This window comes from Vulpes vulpes, chromosome 7 (assembly GCF_048418805.1).
Source record: "Vulpes vulpes isolate BD-2025 chromosome 7, VulVul3, whole genome shotgun sequence".
Taxonomy (NCBI): Eukaryota; Metazoa; Chordata; class Mammalia; order Carnivora; family Canidae; genus Vulpes; species Vulpes vulpes.
This window is the reverse complement of record NC_132786.1, coordinates 119,545,914-119,569,577: the sequence shown is the minus strand read 5'-3', so window position 1 is coordinate 119,569,577 and position 23,664 is coordinate 119,545,914.

The following is a 23,664-nucleotide window of genomic DNA, read 5'->3' as shown; positions in this document are numbered from 1 at the left end:
ACGCCGTGGAAGTGACTGCTAGCCGTCCTCCTTGACCTTTCTGCCCTCCTCCTTTATTAATAGAATGTTTCCTGATAAAACCTAGAGGCTGATTTCCCAACCGTCCTTGAAAGTAGGTGAGAGCCCCTGGCTAAGATCAGACCCATGGACCGGGGGTACATGGAACACATGCAGCTTCCAGTCAGCTGTGGGATGGAAGGTGCTGGCTGCTGCCTCCCTCGGCCCTGCTCCTCTGCTCTACGGACTCGAAGTCACGTGGGTTTTGAACAAGGACACCTTTGTCACGAGTGAAGCCTCGAAACTCTCCTACAGCATCTCCGCCTTCACCTGAGACCTCAGCTCCCTCTGCTCACTGTTCATTTGTAACTGGCCACGCGGCCTGTAGGCAACGGTCCAAAGCTCAGTGTCCGCATCTCCTAAAGGAGGTATCTTCTCTTCCTGTTCCGATTGTGCATGTGATTCCCATGTGAAAATATGTTTTGTTTTTTTAAGACTTATTTACTTATTCATGAGAGACACAGAGAGAGAGGCAGAGACACAGGCCTAGGGAGGAGCAGGCCCCCCTTGGGGAGCCCGATGCAGGATTCATCCTCAGCCTCAAGCTGTCACTTATTTCCCTTAATCTATCCTCATGATCTTTTAATTGTTTGTCTCTTTTTCCTCAGTTTCCCTCTTTGCCATCAACTTGTCTTCTGTGTCACTCACTCGTTCTTCCACCTCGTTAACCCTCGTCGTTAGGACTTCTAGCTTGGATTGCATCTCATTTAATTGATTTTTAATTTCTGCCTGATTAGATCTAAATTCTAGACTTCTAGTCATGAAGTCTCTTGGGCCCTTTATGCTTTTCTCTAGAGCCACGAGTAGCTTTATAATTGTGCTTCTGAATTGGCTTTCTGACATTAAATTGTAATCCAGATTTTGTAACTCTGTGGGCCAGAGGACTGTTTCTGATTCTTTCTTTTGAGGTGAGTTTTTCTTTCTAGTCATTTTGCTCAGTGCAGAGTGGCCAAAAACGAGTTGTATTGGGAAAAGGAGAAAAAGAGAGAAGAGAAAGAAGAAAAGAAAAAGAAAAAAAAAGGAAGGAAAAAAAAAGAAAGAAGAGAAGAAAAGAAAAAAAAAAGGTGGGGGGGAGCAAACAGAAATCTGATGCAGGATTCAATCCCAGGACCCCGGGGTCACGCCCTGGGCCCAAGGCAGACGCTCAACCGCTGAGCCCCCCGGGTTCTCTTATTCTAAGAATTCTGAAAGCATTTTCCCATACACAAATTTAACATCATTTTTAATGAGATACAGTTTAACCACTTTAAACATGATATAAAAACACAAATTAGGACAACTGATCCTCCTCCCGTTAAACTGTTCTTTTCCTGAGAAACAATCATACAATTTTTGGTGTCATTTCTTATGAATTATTCAAAAGAAATGTAATATATAACGAGACGTTCATAAAACGTTGCTCATTTCTTTTTAACGGAAAAACAATATAAAAGCTCCATAATAGAAGAGTAATTAAGCAAACCAAGATAAGTCCTCTTTAGAAAATGTATGCGCTCGGCCGGTGCTGGTGCATGTATTACGTTCGCCTTCCAGATCCTTCGTGCTCTCAGCTGCAGGCCCCGGCCTGCTGGGGCTTCGTGGGCCTGTGCCCAGGCGTCCACCCGGCCAGTACCCAGGGTGCTGTCCACGCCCAGCCCACAGCTTCTCCAACCGTCCCTTTATGGAACTCTCCCGAAATCACTCGATCTCACTGGGCCACCTGTTTCCTTTGGGACCCTGGGTGGACGCCAGTAAGAAGCCAGCTGTCAGGTGCTCCGATCCCTGTGACGGGAGGGACACCGCAATACACAGGACTGACGCCCCCGAAGCAAGCAGTGGGACCCTTGTCGTGGTGAGAAGATGACAGGGGAACGTATTTTCTTTCTTAATTACATTTCCTCTTGGGTTAGAGTTATTTTATTAAGCTAAAAAAAAAAAAATGGAAGAATGTTGCTAGGATATTTTGTCAGGTGGGTTTTCTTAGCTTTGCTTTACTACCTCGATAAGAATGAATCATTAACATACTGAATTTATGTAAATCACCCTAATCATCTGCTTTCTCTTTTTCTGAGCCACAGAGACTTGCTGGAGAAAGTTTTGGAAGCAGGCTGACATGATCTTAGAGTGTTTCCACGTTGAGCAAGGGGAGCGGATTCTGGCTGGGTTCAGCAGAGGGCTTCACTGGGTATACAGCAGGAGCATACTCACTTGTTAAGCACAGACCAAAGCTTGGGACTAAGCTCCTAGGAGGATGCTCCAAACTGCAGAGTGTCCTACTCCGAAGCCTCCTTTCAGAGCTGTCACTGAAGCTGGACCTTCGGCTGGTCTGCGGCCTGCACCTCGCCGGGGCGCCCTCGTGATGCACCTGCGGGTTGGCCTCAGAGGACGGTGGGACGTTGAATTTCAGCTTCTTCTTTGAGGAAACACTACATGGATGTCCCTTCACCAGGGAAGATACATTGACTGCAGCTGCCAGTACCATGGACCGGGGGGGCTTAAGCAGCAACAATTACTCTTCTTGCAATTCCAGGGGCTCCAAGTGCCAATCAAGGTGTCAATGGGGTGGGTTTCTTCTGGGGGCTTCTCTCTGGCTTGCAGAGGACCATCATCTCCCTCGGTCTTCACATGCCCTCTGCTCTGTGTGTCTGTGTCCTAATCTCTTCTTATAGGGACACCAGTTATACCAGTTATACCACCCACTCCCATAACTTCATTTTAACTTACTTACCTCTTTAAAAACCGCCCCTTCCAGTACAGCCACACTCTGAGGTACTGGGGGTTAGGACTTCAATATGAGAATTTGGGGCTGACAGAATTCAGCCCGTAACATGAGGGTGTTTGAAAATCATAGCAGCTAAATGCAATTTATGGTCCCAGATTAGACTTTGGACGACAGCAATATTGCTCTGAAGGACAGAATTGGGACAATTAGAAATATTTTAAAATGGACCGTATATTAGATAATTATGTTTTGTCAATGCTAAAGTTACTAAATTGGATTACTGTAGTGTGGCCGTGTAAGAGAAGGCTTTTGCTTTTAGGAGATGAATACTTAAGTGTTTGGAAGTAAGTGGTCATAATGCATGAGATTGACTTGCAAATGTTTCAGAGGCAAAGAGAAAATATACTAGGTGAAATGATGTCCTGTGGTAATTGGTGAGCAAATCACCAAACTGTGAGGCTGAGGTATTAAAATATTTTCTACATAAGATGTGGTCTGTACTTTACAGGATAGCAGGATGCGTTTTGTTGGCTGGCAGATAGTAAGACAGGCTTCAAAATGCTGGAGGAATGTGAAGAAGTGACCTGGAAATTAGTTGAATTGAATGGTGGAAAAATTGTAGAGGAGGGTGAGCTGGTTATATGTCACAGACGTCAAAAGAAAAATGTAAAAATGGAGGGAAAATGCCAACAACATCCTGTTTTGTAATATGTTGGACATGAGAGAAGGGAGGGTCCCCATAGTGAGAGCACTGCAAGAGACGCAGTGGCCTGGAGGAGAGATCAGGTTTGAGTTCGAGAAAAGAGAAGGCAAGAGGCAGGCATGTTACTTGAACTTCTGAGCTGTAGGCGACCTTGTTATTGATGGGTCAGAAATTATTAAAAAAAAAAAAAAAAAAACACTGAACAATGTTAAATAGAAAGATGTATGCAAAGTGTCCTCTTATCATTAATTTTTTCCAGTTGCCCATGAGATATTTTAACTTTTTTAAAATCCTTAAATAAGTTTTGCTTTTAAAAAAATTATTTATTTGAGAGACAGGCTATTTGATCACACAAGCAGGGTCTGGGGCAGGGATTGAGGGAGAGGGGGAAGTGGACTCCCCGCTGTGGGGCTGGATCCCAAAGCCCTGAGATCATGACCTGAGCTGAAGGCAGACACTTAACCGACGGAGCCACCCAGGCGCCCTACATAAGCTTATCTTCGTGACAGTGTTACTGTACGATGCTTCAGTTTTCTCCAAAACAATCAGAGAAAAACTGGAATTTTCTTTTCATGGTTGTTAGATAATATGTCTCAAAATTGTGACATTTAGAGGTTTGACTCTGTGAGAACGAGAACATTCTCAATTAACGTATTAAAAATTTGATGGAAAACGAACAAAACACGGCAGAGCAGAAACTTGAGGCAATATATGTAGATTCCTTGGCAGAAGGTTATTTCGGCATCAGCAAAGAAGAGATCATGGAAGAGAGTCTTAAGGAAAAGCTACTGTGACCTTAAAGGAATTTGCACTCTTTGCTGTCTACACATGTGCAGTTATCAGAGAGTTCCCTGACTCCAAGTGTTTATTCACATCTGTCAGCTAAATCATAGATCCAAATGCAAAACGTAACACTCAGGAACATTATGTGGATTTGTGACACTCCCTGGAGGACTTTGGGTCCATAAAGCAATGAATGGATTATAAGAAGACATAAATATGGTATTTTCATCTATGACAGATGCAATCTTACTCCAATGTTATTTATATTATATAAAGGAAAACTGAACCTATTTTCCTCAGTCGAACTGAAAGGAGGCACCCTTAGGGATGAATAAATGAATAGCTTGCTATTAATTTCCAGTTCCTATGAATACATCTTTGAAAACATCATGTTTTAGAGATTTCTTAAAATGGTCAATGTTTGTTTATTTATTTATTTTACCTGTGTGTGTGTGCATGAGAAAAAAAAAAAAAATGGAGCCAAACGGAAAATGTGAGATTGAATTGTGATGGTAGCTGCATAATAAATTTTTCATTTTTGCCATTATCCCAAATCATGCAAAATTTATCTCACTTTAGATTTTAATGACCAATTGGACACCCAGACCAGGTTCTATGAAACCTGCTTTGAGTCTCTAACATTCTCTGAAGCCTCATCCTTATTTCATATTACGGAGGTGGGATGTTAATGGCCTTCTGGAAAGAGCCTGGGTCTTGAATGTAGAGGAGCAGTGTTCAGGTGTTCACTCCGCCCGGCCTCTATCTTTCTATGCTTGCAGACCAGGGATGGAACTAGGAGATGCCATAGCTTCTCTGACTCCCAAGCTTTGTACTTTCATTGAATCAAGATACCCCATGTCTTTTTTAGCCCGTCAGTCCTCCGAAAATTTTGGAAAACAATCATCAGTAAAGCAGTAGGGGCTTAGTCATTGTATAAATGCTATTTTCACAATATTTAAAAATTGTGCCAGATATTGAAGAAATTGCTATGAATCAGTTTTCTGTGCTAAAGCTGTTTTCTTGTTCAAAATAGAAAAGAAGAGCTGGATACATAATTCATAACTGTTACTTAAGATAAGTACAGCTTAGATTAGAACTTTCGCTTTATATCTCGCCAAGAGATGTAGGAGAATATGCTCTTTCATTATTACAGTTGTGAATGGCAAAATGCTAATCAGGTGGAGTTAGAGAATAATTTCATATTCTTATTTCAGAAATCAGAATCAATCAGAATCATGATGTTTTGTGATGTAAAATTGTTTGGGTTCAAATAAGTCTCTGATGACAGGTGGCCATCATATTCTGAATCCCTGAGACCTTGGTAAAATTGTTAAAAGGTATTTCATTAAATCAGGATTACAAAATTAAAGATACTCCTATTCCTTTAATCTCCAGCTCCCCCACCCTCACTTAAAAGCTCTGTTCTGAAGAAAAACTCCCAGGATTTGTCCACCCAGGGAAAAAAGAGTCCTCAATTAAATTCAATTCAGCGAAGTTATTGGATCTCTTTCAAATTGTTGGAGTAATATCCTTAAATAATGTCTCCTATCCTGTTGAGGCGGTAAAACATAACACATGCAAATAGGATGGTTTTTTTTTTTGCCAATAAAGTCAGTACGACTAATTTGAAATTGATATTAAAAATTGAGACAAGACAAAAAAATAAATAAATAAATAAATAAAAAAATTGAGACAATTTTCAAAACTAAATCTCCCATGGTCAATTTTGATTGGTGGTTTTAGCCAATGAAGTGACCAGTGTGAAATGTTCTCTTGCTGTTGTTATTACTGCAAAATGATGGAAACAGCACTGGACTGTCAAAACTCTCAGAATGCTAGAGTTCACACACTTTCACGAATTGTTAATTGTGCTTATCTCCAAGTTTTATCTGATAAACACAAAGTAGTTCTTTTTTTAAAAGATTTTTATTTATTTATTTGAGAGTGAGCTCACAATCCAGGGGGAGGGGAAGAGGGACAAGGAGAAGCAGACTCCCCACTTAGCAGGAAGCCCAATGGGGGCTCTGTCCCAGGACCCCAGAGTCATGACCTGAGCCGAGGGCAGACGCTTAACCCACTGAGTGCCCCAGGTGCCCCGGAAACAACGTAGTTCTATAAGTAAAATAAACAACTGGCTTTAACCTTAGTCCCACATTTCTTTTTTACATAAACACTAAATTATTGGTTATTTTGTGTATCTTTAATATGATTTTAAGCTTTTTTATGAGTATTTAGACCGATTCTGATTTTAATTAACAAAGAAAATTGTAAGTTCTATAATTTCAGGTGGTCTAATGGTTTGCTTGTCTTCATATAAAATCTTCAGTGTCAAAAAATAAATAAAATAAAATAAAATCTTCAGTGTCCTTTCAATTATATGTCAGTTTTAAAATATTCTTCTGAACCTGATAAAATTTTTAGGAAAAAAAATGTACTCCAAGACTGATAAATGTTTTAATTTATTGGCTAGAACTGATTAAGATACCGTGAATTTATTTGGATGGATAGTGTGGCATAATAAAAAGAATAGTAGCTTCTTAGTATATCTGAACTCCCAATTTTGTCTTCTGTAAAATATGGCCAGGGGTCTCAGATCTTCCTAAGGAAGGGAATACTGCATAAGTTGTAGAAAGTGGTCACTGAAAATGTTGAGTTGGTTTTCTTTTTAAGGTCATTTCTGATTTTTTCCAATTATTTTATAATTTTTACATTATCCTGAATTATTTATGAGTGTCTACTGGGGTTCTTAAAAACCTTGGCATCCGGCTCCTTCATATTATCTTACCTTTATTTTCTTGCCTGCCTTTTCTTATTTAAAATTCAAGCAAATAAACAGTGAGCATTACTCTTTTATTGTATTTTAATGTCATCATTGGAGTTTTAACTGTTATTGGATCATAGGAAACTTTAACACTTTACAGAGCCCTCTTGTTGCCCCCGTTTTTCTTAATATTCTGTTGTATTATCATACATATCCGAATAGTTTTTGGAATAAAGACTTTGTAGTTAATTAAACCTATGATTACATTTTGAGAAAATTGATAGGTTCATCTTACTCATTTTTTCTAGTTCAGTAATACAGAATACCTCTTCATTGCTTTTTTGGCATTTGTTTTGTAATTGAGCTCTTTGTTGTTTTTTTTTAATCTCACACACACACACACACACACACACACACACACACACACATGCCCCTCATTACTCTCAAATTAAGGAGCATCCTTGGGACGCCCAGGTGGCTCAGTGGTTGAGCGTCTGCCTTCAGCTCAGGGTGTGATCCCAGGATCCGGGATCGAGTCCCACGTCGGGCTCCCTGCATGGAGCCTGCTTCTCCCTCTGCCTGGGTCTCTACCTCTCTTTCTCTGTGTCTTTCATGAATAAATAAACAAATCTTTAAAAAAAATAAAATAAAAAAGGAGCATCCTTAAATGCTGAATTTTGGTTATTGCTCTTCTTACCAAAATTACTTTTCACTAAGAATGGTTGACATAGAGGAATGCTTTTGATTGAAATGTGTGTGTAAATGTCTGTTTACAAATCATGAAGTCTTATTATTTTTCATAAGTGTAAAAGGTAGTTCACAGCCTCATGATTCCCCCCAAACACAGATTTCTCAAAGACCTAGAATGCTTCAGGATAAGGCTTAGGAGCGCTGCACAGTTGATCCAGCTGCTGCCCCCACCTATGGTCCTGTAAGATCCATGAGAACTGAAAATAGGCATAAAACATATTTGGGGAGTCCAGAGAAAAACTCACTGAGAAAAAATGGAAGTATCAGAGCCACATGAACTTGCTAGAAAATGGCAGGCCACGCAGGTGGGAGTAAAACTTTGAAAGACGAATGGGCTGTTACAGGACGAGAGACACTTGAGAGACTGAAGGGGGTTTCCTCGCAATAAGTGTGTGAATTTGTCCTGTTTTTTCATCCATCTTACCTATATCTTCTCCCTTTCTTCCCTGTGTTTGAAGGCCCCCCCTTCCTCCCTAATATGAAAGGTACCCCTGTTCCTTCCAGTCCCCCTCCCTCCCGCAGGTCCTCAGTGAGGCCTTGGGCTTCCAAGCAACCCCGCAGGTGGCTTCAGGAAGAAGGAAGCCGGCGGGGCTCTGGGGGCCAGGTCCCCCACAGCCTGGGAGACCTCAACGACAAACCTGAAGAGCCTTTAAATAGTGTCACGTTTTTCAAATCGTATTGCAGCTGCCTTGATACAGAAACAGAAGAGTGTCAACAAGCCCTCAGTAGTGATGATGTGCAACAGTGTGTATGAGATTCAGTTCTTAGCATTTGATCTTTTTTGAGAGGCACTTCTCCAACATCACAGGTTTAAATATTTCTATTGATTTTCATGTCTAGATTTATTGTGAACATATAACCTCCAGTTAGCCTAAAGCAGCCTTTCTGATTTCTTAAGCAAAACGACCAGTTAGGAAGACTTAACAACAGCACTCTAAAAGTACGTGCGTGAGCTCTGAGAAATAATGGTATTTATTACGGTAGGCATTTTATACTGGAAACTGTTGTCAACAGTTCAGTTTTCAGAATATGTTATTGCAATAAATGGCTACATTTGGGTCAGGCAGGCTGAAATTTCTTAAAATGATCTGCAAATTATTTATACATATACTTATTTATTGCTCTCTCTATATATATGACAAAGAAAACAGTTTTGATAGTTGCATTACTCAGTCCCACAGTATAACTTTTCCAGATGTTTGTGGTTAATATTTATAACTAATTAAAATATTTAATAGGTATTTTTCAGATGTTTACAGTTAATATTTAATTCTGCCTATTTACTTCTACTACTTCAAACAGAAAAATTAGCTGTGGAATTTAGAAGATTCCTGATTTCCCCTGCAAAATTCACACTTACTTTTTGGGGGGAAGTATTAGACATCTTATCTGAACTCTATGTTGTTACTGTTGGTCTCTTCTTTATAAAGTATTGACTTTATTATTTGAAAAATCCTTTCTCTTTCTTCTGCCTATTTCTGACTCTGCTCAGGTCAGACCAAGTTCTTATTGGTATAATTACATGTGTCTAGAGCACCTGGCTCTGGGCCAAGCGCATAATGGGTGCATAATAATTGATAGTATTTTATTTTATTTTATTGTAGTCTCACTTGAGAAGAATTAACAAATTTTAAGTGAAGTGATGCTGTATTTCTTCGTTATGATCTCAAAACCAGAATATTTTGCAAAAACAGCATATATATTCCATAAACCTAAACTTTTTAATAAATAACTGATATAAACTATTTTTAGTAGTTTTTAAATGAATAATTGAGTCTAGAGTAAGTAAATAATTCTGGAGTCACGTAGAAAGAGCGTTTATTTGTATATATTATGTTTTATGTTAAGTAGTTAAAGCCTGAACCTATAGAATTTCCTAAATAAGAATACTTAATTGTACAATCAATGTGAATGATTTAGTGCCTACCTTATAGGGTTTTGTATGCAAAATGGGATAAGAAGAATAGCCCCTTTTAGGAACCAATAAACTAATAGTATGGATTATACATAAAGACAAATAATTAAAATTCTAGAAAATATATGACAAACATAAGAAGTAAAACCGAAGAATTTAGAGGAGATCAAAATACATCCATCTGCCAAGAAGAGAAGAAGCTTTTTAGAAGAGGAAGCTATTGGGGCATCTGGGTGGCTCAGGCAGTTAACCATCTGACTGATCTAAGGTCTTGGTCTCAGGGTCGTGAGTTCAAGCCCTGCATTGGGCCAACTTAACAAAAAAGAAAAAGAAGAAAAGGAAGCTATAAACAACGTATGATTATTTATTGCTATTATAGACTGAGAGTTTGTGTCCTCCAAATTCACATGTTGAAACCAAATAATCTTTAGTGTGATGGTATTAGGAGGTAGGACCTTTGGGATGTGATTAGGTCAAAGCATGGAGCCTTCATAAATAAAGGATTAGAGCCCTTATAAAAGAGACTTGAGAGAGAGCCTTTGGCCCTTGCACCACGTGAGGATACAGCAGAAAACAGCTGTGAACCAGGAAAAAACAGGCCCTGACCAGACACCACATCTGCTGATGCCTTCATCTTGGACCGTCCAGCCTCCAGAACTGTGAAAAATAAATGTTTGTATAAGCTAGCCAGTCGGTGGTATTTTTGTTGTGGTAGCCCATGCAGACTAAGATATCTACTAAGTTTGGAAAAGCAAAACTCAAAAATTTAGCAAAACTCACATCTTACTATATCTGAGTTTAAGTTTTCAGAAATTCAGAAGAGAGATATATCAGGTCATAATTTCAGTAAACATAATAATTGAATTATAAGCATCTATGTAGAGAAGAAGATTATACAAATTAGTAAGGAAATGGTTGTTTCAATATAAATGGATAAATCCTGAAAAGATTTTCAACAACAAATAATACAATGACTAAATATGAAGAAAAAATATACAGTCTTGTTAGTGAGCAAAGAAGCATAAATCCACGTGCGAGTTTAGCAGATAGCTGCATGGCCTAGATCAATATATTTTAGATGTTAAATTAAAGCAACAGTCAGTATTATGACATCCATCCATTACTGATAAGGAAATATTTGTACACTCTTAGAGTTCATGAGAGCCAGAGCTAACATTTGTTGTTTTTTTTTTCAGAGCTGACTTCAAATTCATGATTTGTTGTTATTTTTAAAAATTAAACAGAAGTAATAATACTGACAGAAGTAACGAAATAAGCACAATTCTTTACTGTTGGTGGAAGGACAGATGGGTAAAAATCTTGGAAAACAGTTTGGTTGGTGGTATGGGGCAAAAGCCAACATGTTGTTTTATCGTGTACATTAGTCTCAGCAGTGAAACTCACCAAGTAGTAATCCAAACACAGGAAATGTGGACAAAATTCTTTGTTATTGGACTATTTATAACTGCAAAGTATCTAAAACCTGAGGTCCAAAATTAAGGATAGGAGACGGGGAAAAAATGGAATCTGAATTTTATATGTGGTGCTGAACATCTATCTCCCCCTCGGGTTCACTCTTCACCTTTGTCCACACAATCCTGGGCCCTGCTGCCTTGTGTCTGGGTGATAAGGGGAGTTAGGACATGACAGAGGGTGATAAGGGGAGTTAGGACATGACGTGAAGGGACACAGCCAACGACCATGATCATCAGGGAAGGAGGTGGGGGATATATTCCAAGTTCACTCTCCTCTTTCCCCCTCGTCTCTTGAACATGTCTAGAATTGACTGACCACAGCCCAAAGCCAGAGGGTAAAAGAGGCCACTCCAGCGGAACAGACCAGTCTCCCCAGGCTCTTGATACTGCTCTTTTGCCTTCTCTCTAAAATCCTTTCATTAGTAAAAGCCCCCGAGATCGCTAGCCCAAAGTAGATGCGGCAACAGCTCTTGTTTTCCTCAACACTGATCTCTTTGTTTGGCTGGCTCTTCCCAAATTGCCCGTGTAAAGGTGCCTTATGTTTATTTCATGCCAAGATTCTAATTCTGAATTTTTAAGAATTTTGTTAATATTGCATTTTTTTTCAGTGTTGATAATATACGTAAAAAAGCAGAAGAGCAAATTTTAAAAATTAAAAAAAATAAAAATAAATAAAAATTCAACTTCAGTGTCTTATTACTACCATAGTTTTTACTTGTTTTTTCAAGAAACATTTCATGTTTGCCCACTCTGCGCCAGGTGTTCTCTTCTCATGAAACTAAAATATGTAAAACACTATCACTGGTGACAAATACAAAATATAAGTCTACCTGTTTACGATATAGCTGTGATTAATAATGATACTGTCAACCGATTTTCCAAATGTTATTTTCCAAGGATGGGATATTTATGTTCTTTAAGATTTGAATAGTCTTCTATTTATTATTGCTAAAGGTTATTTTAAAACTTTGTAGGATGTTATGTTAATAAATTTGGTTTTACACATTAGAAAAAATATAAAAGTCTATATGAGTCTTCCAAACACATAATGAAAAATGCAAGAACACACTTGAATCGTGAACTTTCCAGTAAAGCATTAGGATTTGTCTTTCAAATGGAACTCAAACACCTGAAATTTGGATTCAGCTTGCAAGGACTCATCAAACTGCTCAAGAGATTTGCAGCATTTTGTTTTTGTTTTTCATTGAGGAGATATATATTAAAAAAACAGATCTTTTGAAAGAATTTGACAGAATTTGCCTCCTGGTGATAGGTCATAAAACAAGTGAATAGATCAGTTTTACTCTTGTGGCTCACTTTGACTCTGGGGTCCAATTATCACACCTTAAGCTCCCACACGTGATAGTTGTGTGACCTTTCTCAAAGTAATAATAGTATTTATCTTGTGAGGTTATTTTGAAGGTTAAATGAGGTAATAATACCTGTAAAACTATCAAAGCATTGTTGGAATATAATAGTCACCACTAAATGTTAGCTACTTTTCCCTTAGTGCCACCATAATTGTGGAAGTGGAAGCATCAAATATATCTAAACCCACTGATACATGATCAAAACCACCACCATCTTGGACAAAAGATTAAGTGTGCTATTTACATTGGGAATATAGTCTTATATTGGCAACTATTCTCTTATTTTGGTTTTTCCTTTAGATGGGCAGATAGATGCTTCTTTCAGTGTTTAGATTTAATTTAAAAAGGTCTTTCTCTCTTTCTTTCTTTCTTCTTTCTTTCTTTCTTTCTTTCTTTTCTCTTTCTTTCTTTCTTTCTTCTTTTTCTTTCTTTCTTTCTTTCTTTTTCCTTCCTCCTTCCCTTCCTTCCTTCCTCCCATTTTCAGCCTGCTTCCTAATTGCCACTGGTCCAGTTAGCCCAGGAAGGCTACGTGTATATAAATTTGAAGATGTATAGAGAAACAAGTAGATCCTAAGATTAATGAGACGTATCGACACAAACTAGTAATAAGGATGTGTGTTGTTTGTGCAGAATGCTACAGCTATATGTTAAATATATTATGTTTATATTACCATAATAATGCATTTCTCCCTAGCTATTAATCTGAGCTACAGAATATCACATGTATATTTAATTTTCCTTCAAAGGGATCTACGCTTATTTACATGTTCTATACATAGCATAGTTTTAAGGACATTTTAATATCGGCCACTAATTTTATACTGTCAGAATGTTTTAATGTAATTACAAAAGAATGTAGCTACAATCTAAGCTTATTTAATCTACCTTCTCTCTGTTTGACCTTTCCTGTAGGAACATATGAAAAGAAATCCATACCATTCTACAAGATTCCCAGTGTGAGGAAAAGAGCAAAAATAACAAAAATTGCAGCACGAATTATTTTGTATAACAACAACTCACAGTCCAAATCATATAGCAGAGAAAAAGAGACGATAACAAAACTAAACAAACAGCCTTCTTGTTGCTCACTTTCTTAATCCCTTTAAAATAAAATAAATAAGGCATTTCAATGAAATAAATTATTTCCAAGGAGCACAGTACCTTCTGTACGATGACTGTATTTACTTTCAAGTAATAATGCTTAGAGATAGTATGTACAAAAGTCGACATAATTATTTTCTTTATTTGACTATAGTGTCTGGATCTTAGTCAAAGGACAAAGTGCAATTGGTATGTTTTTCAAGTTATTTCTTATTTCAGTTGCATGTCGGAAAGATCATAGTGTCACTGTTTTAATTTTGATTGTTAACATAAAATTGGAATCCAAAGTAAAGGAAAATTGTGAAAATTAACTTGTTACAAGTATAAGAGAACAAAGCATGGGCATTATGATAATGTAATCATTGAGGATCTGTGAAGTAAAATGTATTTTTAAAGACACAAAGTTAATGCTTTCCTTTGAAATCTCCATGTAAAAATTGAAAACACAACTTTAATAGAAGACAGGCACAGGTAGTATATGAAGAATTACAACAGGGAAATTAATAAAAATAGTATCTAAAACAGTATTAGTAAGATATGAAGCTCATTCATTAATGGTCTCTATGATAATATATCACTGAAAATGTTGCATGAAGGACAGTCTTTGATAGGATTATGTACAGTATAATAGCAAGACACCGGAATTAAAATTCACTGAGAAGATACATCTTGTGAACTGAAGGGTAAGAAGATAATAATAGTAACATTAATAATAGTAAATAACAGGAATAAAATGACTCACATAAATAGAATTTCCATCAGCAGCCATTATTGTAATTGTGGGAATGATAAGCTGGTAATCTACAGTAAATAGCTAATCTTTATTGATTCACTGTTTAATTTCTTTTTATTTTAAAGGCTTTAGAGCTGCTGTCAATAACAATAATGGGTACACGGGAAAAAGTTAACACCGGGAAAGAATGGGCAAAGAACATACTGCGTTGTGCAACGTGCGGCATTGCTAAAGAATCTTTTTAAAAATACATTTATATTCTATTGTGAAGGAGAAAGAAGAAAGGCGTTCAGAAGATCTCCCCCACCCTGCACCCCCCCTTTTTATTTTATTTTATTTTTTCCACCCCCCCTTTTTAAGTGATTGCGGTGGGATTTACTCTAACACAGTTTATGGGAGTTTCCAGCCACGGGGTGGGAAAATGCAGGGATGTCCACTGTGGCTCTTTAGTCACAGGGAGCTGAGGATCAGTCTTCATCCCTGACACCTGGGAGAGGAAGACAGGCCACCAGCGGGCGGCCTCCAGCAGCCCCAAGGCCACCGCCACGGACCAAGTGGGCACTAAGGTGACAGGGCCCTTATCCAAGGTCTGGGGCACAACAGGAGCAGAGAACTCCCTTCTTGATGGTGGAAAATAAATTCCACGTGTAGCTCCTGATTCCCGGCAACCAAGCCTTCTTCCAGGGAGCGAAGGTTCCTTGTCTTTTAACATAAGTGAGAGATGAGAATGTGAAGGGCGGCCGTGAGCGCTGTGGCAAGGGGAGGGGTGGCGGGGGCCGGTGTCCCATTCCACTGCAGGTGACACAGAAAGTCATGGGAAAAATTGAGCTGGAATCCGAAAACCACGACATGCGGTGGTTATGGGGACAGAGGGGGGCAGAAATCAAATTTATTTCTATTTTCAGATGGCTTTTAAGTGAAATCTAGATGGCTCCATCAGTTAGCCCCCTATGTGAGGACTGTCCTTTCGCTGTCGCTTAATTATTACCATTTGAAAAGTCTTATTTTTTTATGAGATCTTTTTTTAAATTATTTTTTTAAGATCTTATTTGGTTATTAGAGACAGAGAGAGAGAGGCAGAGCTGAGGCCTGGGACACCGTCGGTGCCCATGGCCACCACTGTGCTTTCTAGAGAACCTTCCAGGCACCGTGCGGTCACACTCCTTGCTCCTTTGAGATTCACGATTTCCCCCTTGTCCCTCCTTGTCACCACGCTAGGCCGCCCAGCCGGGTTCCTCCTCAAGGCCTCCTCTAGGGACTTCAGCGCGTTCTCTCACTCTCTAGCCGTATCTTAAGCAACTAGTTCCCTTTTTGTAATGTTAGCTTTCTTTGCTTTACATTCAAATAGCCCCCCGAAAACTGTTCTCTCTCCTTCCAGCTTTATCGAGGCAAGACTGACAAATAAGATGGTAAGATATTCAAAGCGTGCATCTGATGGACATGTATATTGTGATAAAAAATCCCCCCCCCCCAGTTAGTTCATACACCCATCACCTCACACAGTTGGCCCTCTTTGGTTTGGGGGTTTCAGGCTTTGGGGTGAGAACCCTTAAGCTTCACTCTCCGGGCAAACCTCAGTCGTCCGCAGCTGTGTTATCAACTAGAGTCACCATGAGATTCACCAGACCTTCAGCCTTCATTTATCCTGTAGCTCAAAGCTTCCACCCAATTTTTTTTTAAAGATTTTATTCATTTATTCATCACACACACACACACACACACACACACACACACACACAGAGGGGCAGAGACACAGGCAGAGGGTAGGCCCCATGCAAGGAGCCTGACATGGGACTCGATCCTGGGAATCCAGGATCAGGCCCTGGGCTGAAGGCAGGCACCAAACCGCTGAGCCACCCAAGGATCCCGCTTCCACCCTTTCTTAAGCCCAGTTTTGCAAGGTCGGCCGTTAAGTATGGGTTCGAAGCTCAAGAACAAAACGTCACCCTGACGGATAAGCACGGCCACCAACCTGTTCCTGGATCCCCGTCTGTCGTGGCTCTGCCTCCCATTCTCTCCGGTCCTTCAGCAGCTTTCCTGACCATCTACTGTATAACCTGGTGACCGAGGGGCACTTGCAGTACAGACTCCAATAAAGGGGTGCGACGGAGCACGACACCCAATGAAAGGGAGGACCCAGTGTTGCCTGAAGGGATGGATGACAGGGCATCAAGGAATCCTTCACAGAGACCATAGTGCTTGAGGCCAGACTTTGGGGATAAGAAGAAAAATATCAGAGAGTGAAAAGGAGGGAAGAGCTCCCCAAAACAGGAAACAGGTAGTTCAAATTGCACGGCCGTTAGAGTAAGCCAACATGGTGAATGGAGGGTGCATACGAGAAAGTCACAGGAGGCAAGTGACAGGATGCTTCATTTCCTGCCACACACTCTCATTTGACTTCACTGTGCTACAGGGCCCATCATCTCATGCTGATCCTAAAATCCTTCCAGAGTGTCACGTCAAAGTCCCATCCGTATGTTGGAAACATTAGGAATAGGCAGGTCACAACAGAAGACAGGCAGTCTCATGAGTCTGAGGTTACTCTGTGTGCTCTTGTACTGTCCTTATTCCCTTAAAAATCTCCCATCTCCATTTTCTGGGCTCTGGTTCTGGTATTAGCCTTCTGGTCCCTGCCCTTGCAGTTGTCTCCTCTCTGGTTCCCTGACTCTAGTCTTTTCCAGTTCGTTCTTCCCGTTCACTCTTAAAAACAAAAATTTAATCATGTCATTTTTTTACATTTTTCAGCGGCTACCCAGCTATAGGATAAAGTATAAGCTCTTTAGTTTGACCAACCAGAACCCTTCATGAGATGCCCCTATTAGTTATTCTCAGCCTCATCTGCTATCCTCCTCCCTACGCTTTGTAGTTTTATCCCATACTTTCTAATTAACTGCAAGTCCCCAAAGACATGCTGCCCCATGCTCCTGTGTCCTTCAAGGTGCTGGTCCTCTCTGTCTGAGATGTCTTCTCCACCTAACGTGGTGAAATGGCAAACTCCTATTCAGTCCTCAAAACCCAGACAGGTGGTTACTTCTTTATGGCATTTGTCCCTGTAGTCTGTTAAAGTACAGGATTTGTAGATGAGTGGAAGTTGTCTATCCATTCTCAGTGTCATTTCTGCACCTTACACGTGCAGTTAAATTACTAGCTTAATCCTTGGTTTAACCCTGTGCTGGCATATAAAAAGCACCTAGATAAAATATTGAAATGAGTTGAATCGCATTGAATAAAAGAGAGGGAAAGAAGACCGGTTGAAGACTTATTTTGCAGAAAGTTGCTGTTAAAGTACATCCTATCTCCGCAGTCATATGTCTGCCTAATCCACTTAAATGAGTGTAAATCTTCCAGGGCCTTTATCAGGAAGCAGAAACACAAGCAAAAGTGTCTCCAAATGATGCACAACCTATACTTAACCAAAAACTCCTCCTCGGAGAATATTGTCTGCCTCCTTTCATAGATTCCCTGCTTCCTCCTCATCGAAACCTCTACCCACTTAATGACAATAATTAGTGTCTCAAGAATAATGCACCAAGGGATCCCTGGGTGGCTCAGTGGTTTAGTGTCTGCCTTCTGCCCAGGACGTGATCCTAGAGACCTGGAATCAAGTCCTACACCGGGTTCCCTGCATGGGGCCTGCTTCTCCCTCTGCATGTGTCTCTGCCTCTCTCTCTTTCTGTCTCTCATGAATAAATAAATCTTAAAAAAAAAAAAAGAAGAAGAATGCAGCAAGGTGAAGCACAGCTCTGTTATTTGATTCATAGTCAGATAAGAAGAACAGTTACCCCAAACCTCGTGGGACGACACCCAGATGGCACCTGTGGGCCTTGGAACACCCCACTCCCGCTGGAGGGCCATGTGACCAGCAGTGTTTACCGATGCAGCCTATATGTCTTGCTCTCAGTAAACTCCGAAGTAGAGAGGTTGTTAAGAGTCAAACACTCAACATTTCTCAGGGTCCCAGCTACGGATCCAGGAGCAACAGTGTGTTTTCTTGCACATCTACCGAATCCTGTTGTCTTCCCTCATCCCGGGGGAAGGAAAGACCGTGCTGTGTGGGGTTCCTTAGAAGAGGGAGAGATGGACCTGACTAGTGGAGGAGCCAGCTTCCATATCCTTCTGAGAGTTGGTAATAACTTTTGGCCGAGAGGCTGGACATCACCTCCCCGAGCATGCGGTGTGTTGACTTGACTTGCCCCGGTGCCGGCTGTTGTAGCTTTCTGCTGCTGCACTACTCGGTGGCATTCACTTAGCTTCTTAGTGATGTGCGCACGCGTGTGTGTGAACACAATCGGTGTGCTGCTTTCTCAGTAACACCTGCATCAAGGGCGTGTGTAGACGAAGGTGGGGATATTTAAGCGTAGGAAGGGGAGGCACACAGACAGAGCCCATGCAATGTAAAAATACAAATCAAAGAGTCTGCAGATCCACAGAATGCAAGAATGATAGACTCCAGGTGGAGCGCGCAGTCCTGGAAGGAGCAAGGCTCTAAACCTCGGTTGCGCAGACTATATCGTTAATTAGCTAACTTAGGCACAAAACTTAACTACGGGGTTCAAACTGTTCCTTCATCTCTGTTTTCTGTCTGTTGTTGACTTCCTGTAAGAGCGAAATGATCTCAGTCCCTTGATTGCTCTGCACTTTGGTCTGGGGGCTCTGTATAAAATAGAATAGGGCGCAGACGTCAACTCAAGAACTAAACAGCACATGTTTCTAAAGAACCATTTCTAAAGAACATGTTTCTAAAGTTCTAAAGAACTTCTAATAGTTTTTTTTAAAAAAAAAAATACTATTAGCACCAAAGAAACAATGACTCTGTAATTACTTTTTGCCGTGGAGTGAGGTTAGGCGTTTCTCCTTGTAGAGGCCTGATGCACCCCAAGTCCACCCTGCCCCTGTGACCCTTTCCCTGCATGATGAACACACCGAGCAGGCCCCTTGCACAGCTGCCACGGCCCTGGGGGCATCCCATACGGCTAGTGCAGACAGTGCACCGTAGTCAGTATGCCCCTAACTCCTTGCTAGAGAGGACAGCTCAGTTGCGTACAGTTATTAAGGTCCAGAAGGTTTTGTTATGCCCTACCATACGCTTCGGACAGCCGCCCTACTCTCCTCTAGGAGGCCTGTTTTAGCAGGAAGGCAAAGGAAGGAGAAATCATCCTCAGATATTTTTTTAAATTTTTTTTTTTTACACAAAATCCGTGCAGTGAAATAGGTGATGGAAGTTTCTCAAAGATCCATTTCATTAATGACACCTCCACTGCAGAGGTGGCAAACATTTTCCCCTTTAGAAATAGACTTTCTAAAAATATGTTAATGAATTAAGAATAAAGGCTTTGCAGATGGGAAGAAAGCTTTTGAAAATTCTCAGCTTGCTAAAAGGAATTCAATGTGATCACTTTGTTTAAAGATTTCAGAATCATCGTATTATGCTTTAAGTGACTGCTTTTGCTATGAAATGAAGGGCCCTTATTAAATTTACTCCAGGTCATTACCAGGCTTCATTTAAAATTAACTTTCAACCACTGCCCTTAGTAACTATGTATTTTTAATCTCGAGGGTCATCCGGTGACGACAGTCTCGAAAGGAATCAGCTGATAATACCTGGAGAGAATCTTCAGCTCTCCCCCACTTCTAGTGAAATCATGAGGAGACTTTCTCTCCTTATCACTGGTGAGCAAAGCATCTTGTAGGAAAACAATCGCGAGTTTATTTATCTATATTTTTTACACGGAGCATATCACATCTCATGCCTTTTTCAGAAATAAAATTTCCTTATACGACTTTACCGGCACTGGAGATATTTTTTAAATGTTATGAGTAGAAAAGCATGGGATGAGCAGCATTTTTTTAAAGGTCATTGTACAGAACCCAGATGATTGAAAAACCTTCGTTTCTTACAGCCTCAATAAAAACAGTCGCGTTGGGTTTTTCTTGTGTGTCATTAAACCATTAACAAGAAAAAAGTGCACTTACACAGCTCTTTCAAACAGTAGAAAAAGAAATCAGTTTACCACCAGTGCTATTTAAATATCTTCTAACTGGCAAAATTAAACCATGTCTCTTTATTTATTTATTGCACTTGTAAAAAGATTAATGGGGATGTGATTCCTTGAGGCTTTTACATATAACCCCTTCACAAAGAACAAAATTATACAGTTTGGCAAATGAACTAAATTAGCTACATTTATTTAAATAATCACTATAGAGGAAACAATAAATCAACAACATTCTGCACAAAAAAAAAGTGTTTACAGAGTGTCTTGTAATTTGTTTTATCAAGGACACAGACTTTTTGCTCTTAGCTAATCTTGCTTCGAACAGTCTATTATCACATCAGCCATTAATGAGTATTTGCAGTAGAAATTTAGCTGAAGCTCAGGACCAGAAAAGTAAGAATAACTTCCACCTTTGTGTCCAGCACAGTTTCTCGGAAACACATTCTTCTAATAAACATTTTGTCAGAGGGCCCTAATAACTTCAGAGACGATCAAAATTAAATGGCAGAGCTTTGTTAAATCAGGGAAAGGGATGATTTGAATGGTCATAATCGTGCAATTATCTCGGCCTCCCTGTATCTCCAAGGACTTTGTCCCTATCTCGGTCTGTATCGGAAGTCAGTGAGTAGGGGGAGCTCTAATGCTGAACCTGTGATATATTCATAAATCAGGACTTTCAGAGCCTGTCACGGGCACCATAATGAGGGTCATTATTCAGGCAGAGTGTCAAAACTACTATCAAAGGACCTTCTCAGAATTACAATCATTCTGTTTCTTGTTAAATAAGCAATGTAGTACACAAAAATGGCAAACAAGAAGCAGGTCAATTTGATACAGTGTGAGGGCACAGAGATCTCTAGAGTAATTTACCCTCTGGGAATTCTGATGGCTGGTGAGATGAATTATACACACCCTCAAAAAAGATTAATGGTAATAAAGCCCCTTGAACATTTTCACTAAAAGAAAAAAAAAAGCCCCACAAATTGCTCATAAGCAACTTTAGAAACAAATCTGGGGGAAAATTGCTTAGTTTTATCGTTGCGAGGCCTAAAATTCCTCGCAAAGATCAAAAAGAGCGTCTTGGACAACTGTCAGTCCACCAATAAAATGTTACCGATTTGATTCACTTCGTAGTATTTGGTCAATTAAAAAAAGGAAAACTTTAAAACTGGAAAATTTCCATTCCTTTTATCTTCACCACATCATACATCCGCAAACGTGCTCGTAGACTCACACCAGCACGAATGCACACCTCCCGTACACACCTAAAACCCGAGTGTTGCACTGTAATGCAGCGAGGAAATAATTTCCTGATGATTGTATTTCTCTGGTAGGCAGAGTGATATAGAGAAAGGTGTAAAAAGCAATATAAACACTTTCATTCTTCGTATGTCAAAAAGGGAGGAAACAGTCTTTAGAGTCAGGTGGCAGTTAAGTAGGTAAGTACATCTTTCCTCACTTTCCAGGTGAAATTAGCAGCCTCTGTCTTTACATGACCTAAGTAGTAAAAGCGTCAGCCCCACAGACAAGCATGTCATCAATTAGAACTAATATAAAAATATAGGAGTCTATGTGGACAAGAACTTGAAGAAATTTTCATATACTCGTGAGTGAAAACTCATATAAACTTGTTGGCGGATAATTTTGCAATGTAAATACAATGTCATAAAAAAATTAATTCAGATTTGCATCCCAAGTTCCACTTGTAAAAAATCATCTGAAGGATATAGTTTTGTGCAAATATAACAATTGGAACACGGTATCTCAAAATAAAAGATTGACTAAACCAGTTACATTTGAGTCAAATAAGGAAACTATATATCCACTGAAAAGATGCTGCAGAAAAAAAAAAAGCATGATCCTGAGAAAATATTTCTCAAGCACTGCTAAGTAAATAGATTTGCAGATAAAATTAGGCATCAGATGATAATTTTGATACATAAAGTAATTTTTTTCCTTTTTGCACTTCTCCATGTTTCAAATTTCCTGCGGTCAATATATATTACTTTTGCAATAAATAAATATATTACACGAATACTTATTTACATAAGAAAGATACATGCCTATTTTAAAAGAAAGCTTTGAAATCTAAATAGTATTATATTAGAAGACTGTCTAAATAGAAAACACTTTTCTATTAGAAGTGAAGAATTTCCCTTTGCAACTTTTTCAATGAAATGGACACTTATTAGGAATGAGTAGATGCATTTAATTCTTTTTTTTTTTTTCAATAAGCACCGTTTGCGATCCGTGGAACTTCAGCAAGTCTGGCGCTGGCATGGACATTTATAAACATTTATATGAACATTTGTATTTATAGTATGTAATTTTGGAAAAATTCATGTTGACAGGAAGGAAAAGGGAGATCTTCGAAATTATTTTAATTCTTATGTCTTATCTTCATAGACTTTTGTTATTGAGTTTAAATGCAACAGCTCCCATTAAAAAACAAAGGAACAAACAAATAAGCCTAAAGAATCATTTAGCGATTCTTAAAGCCTCGTATTTTTTAAGTTTCGTGCTTACTGTAAGCTACAAAATAGGATTAAGCACAGTCAAATGTGGATTTTTTTTTCAAATGTGGATTTTAACATAAGAGGGCAGAGCATAGTGTTCTGCTGGATACAAGGTATTAAAAATAATAGTTGTGTTTAACCCTTTGGGCTGGTGTGCTCACCGAAAAATAAAAATAAAAAACAGTTGAAATCTTCATGTATAAGACACAGAGCTATTTCGAGAGACTTTAAGAAGCTTCAGGGCAAGGGCCCGCAGCATTGCTTTCCAAGGAGCACAGATTTCACAATGAGACAAAATACATTCAAATCTAGGCTTCACCATTTGTTAACTCTGCAGCTTTGAACTATTCAATCGCCTTGAGTCCAACTTTCTTATTTGTAAAATGGAAATGATGCCATTCTCTTTCCTACTTCTGTGTGTGTGTGGGGGGGGGGGGTTGTGTGTTGATGAAACAAAGAGAGAGAGAGAGAGAAAGAGAGAGAGAGGAGAGATTTCACGGCTATACTCCTTCAGTGTTCAGATTTTATTTAACATGCTTAAAGAAAACATCCAGGATCCCTTAAAATACAGTAATTTAACTAAGACTTGGAAGTATAGCTGCTGTGTTTTAAAAACAATCATCAATAATTACTTCTTATATTTTTTAAAATTGAGTGTTCTCCAGCTTTTCAGAAGAATTTGCAGTAGGTGGGTACCTACTGTGAAACCAAGAAACCATTAAGAAGATCTCAAGTAACAAGAAGACTTTAGTTTTATCAAAGGTTTGTGTTGTTAGCTCTAAGCAAAGACAAAGCCAAACATT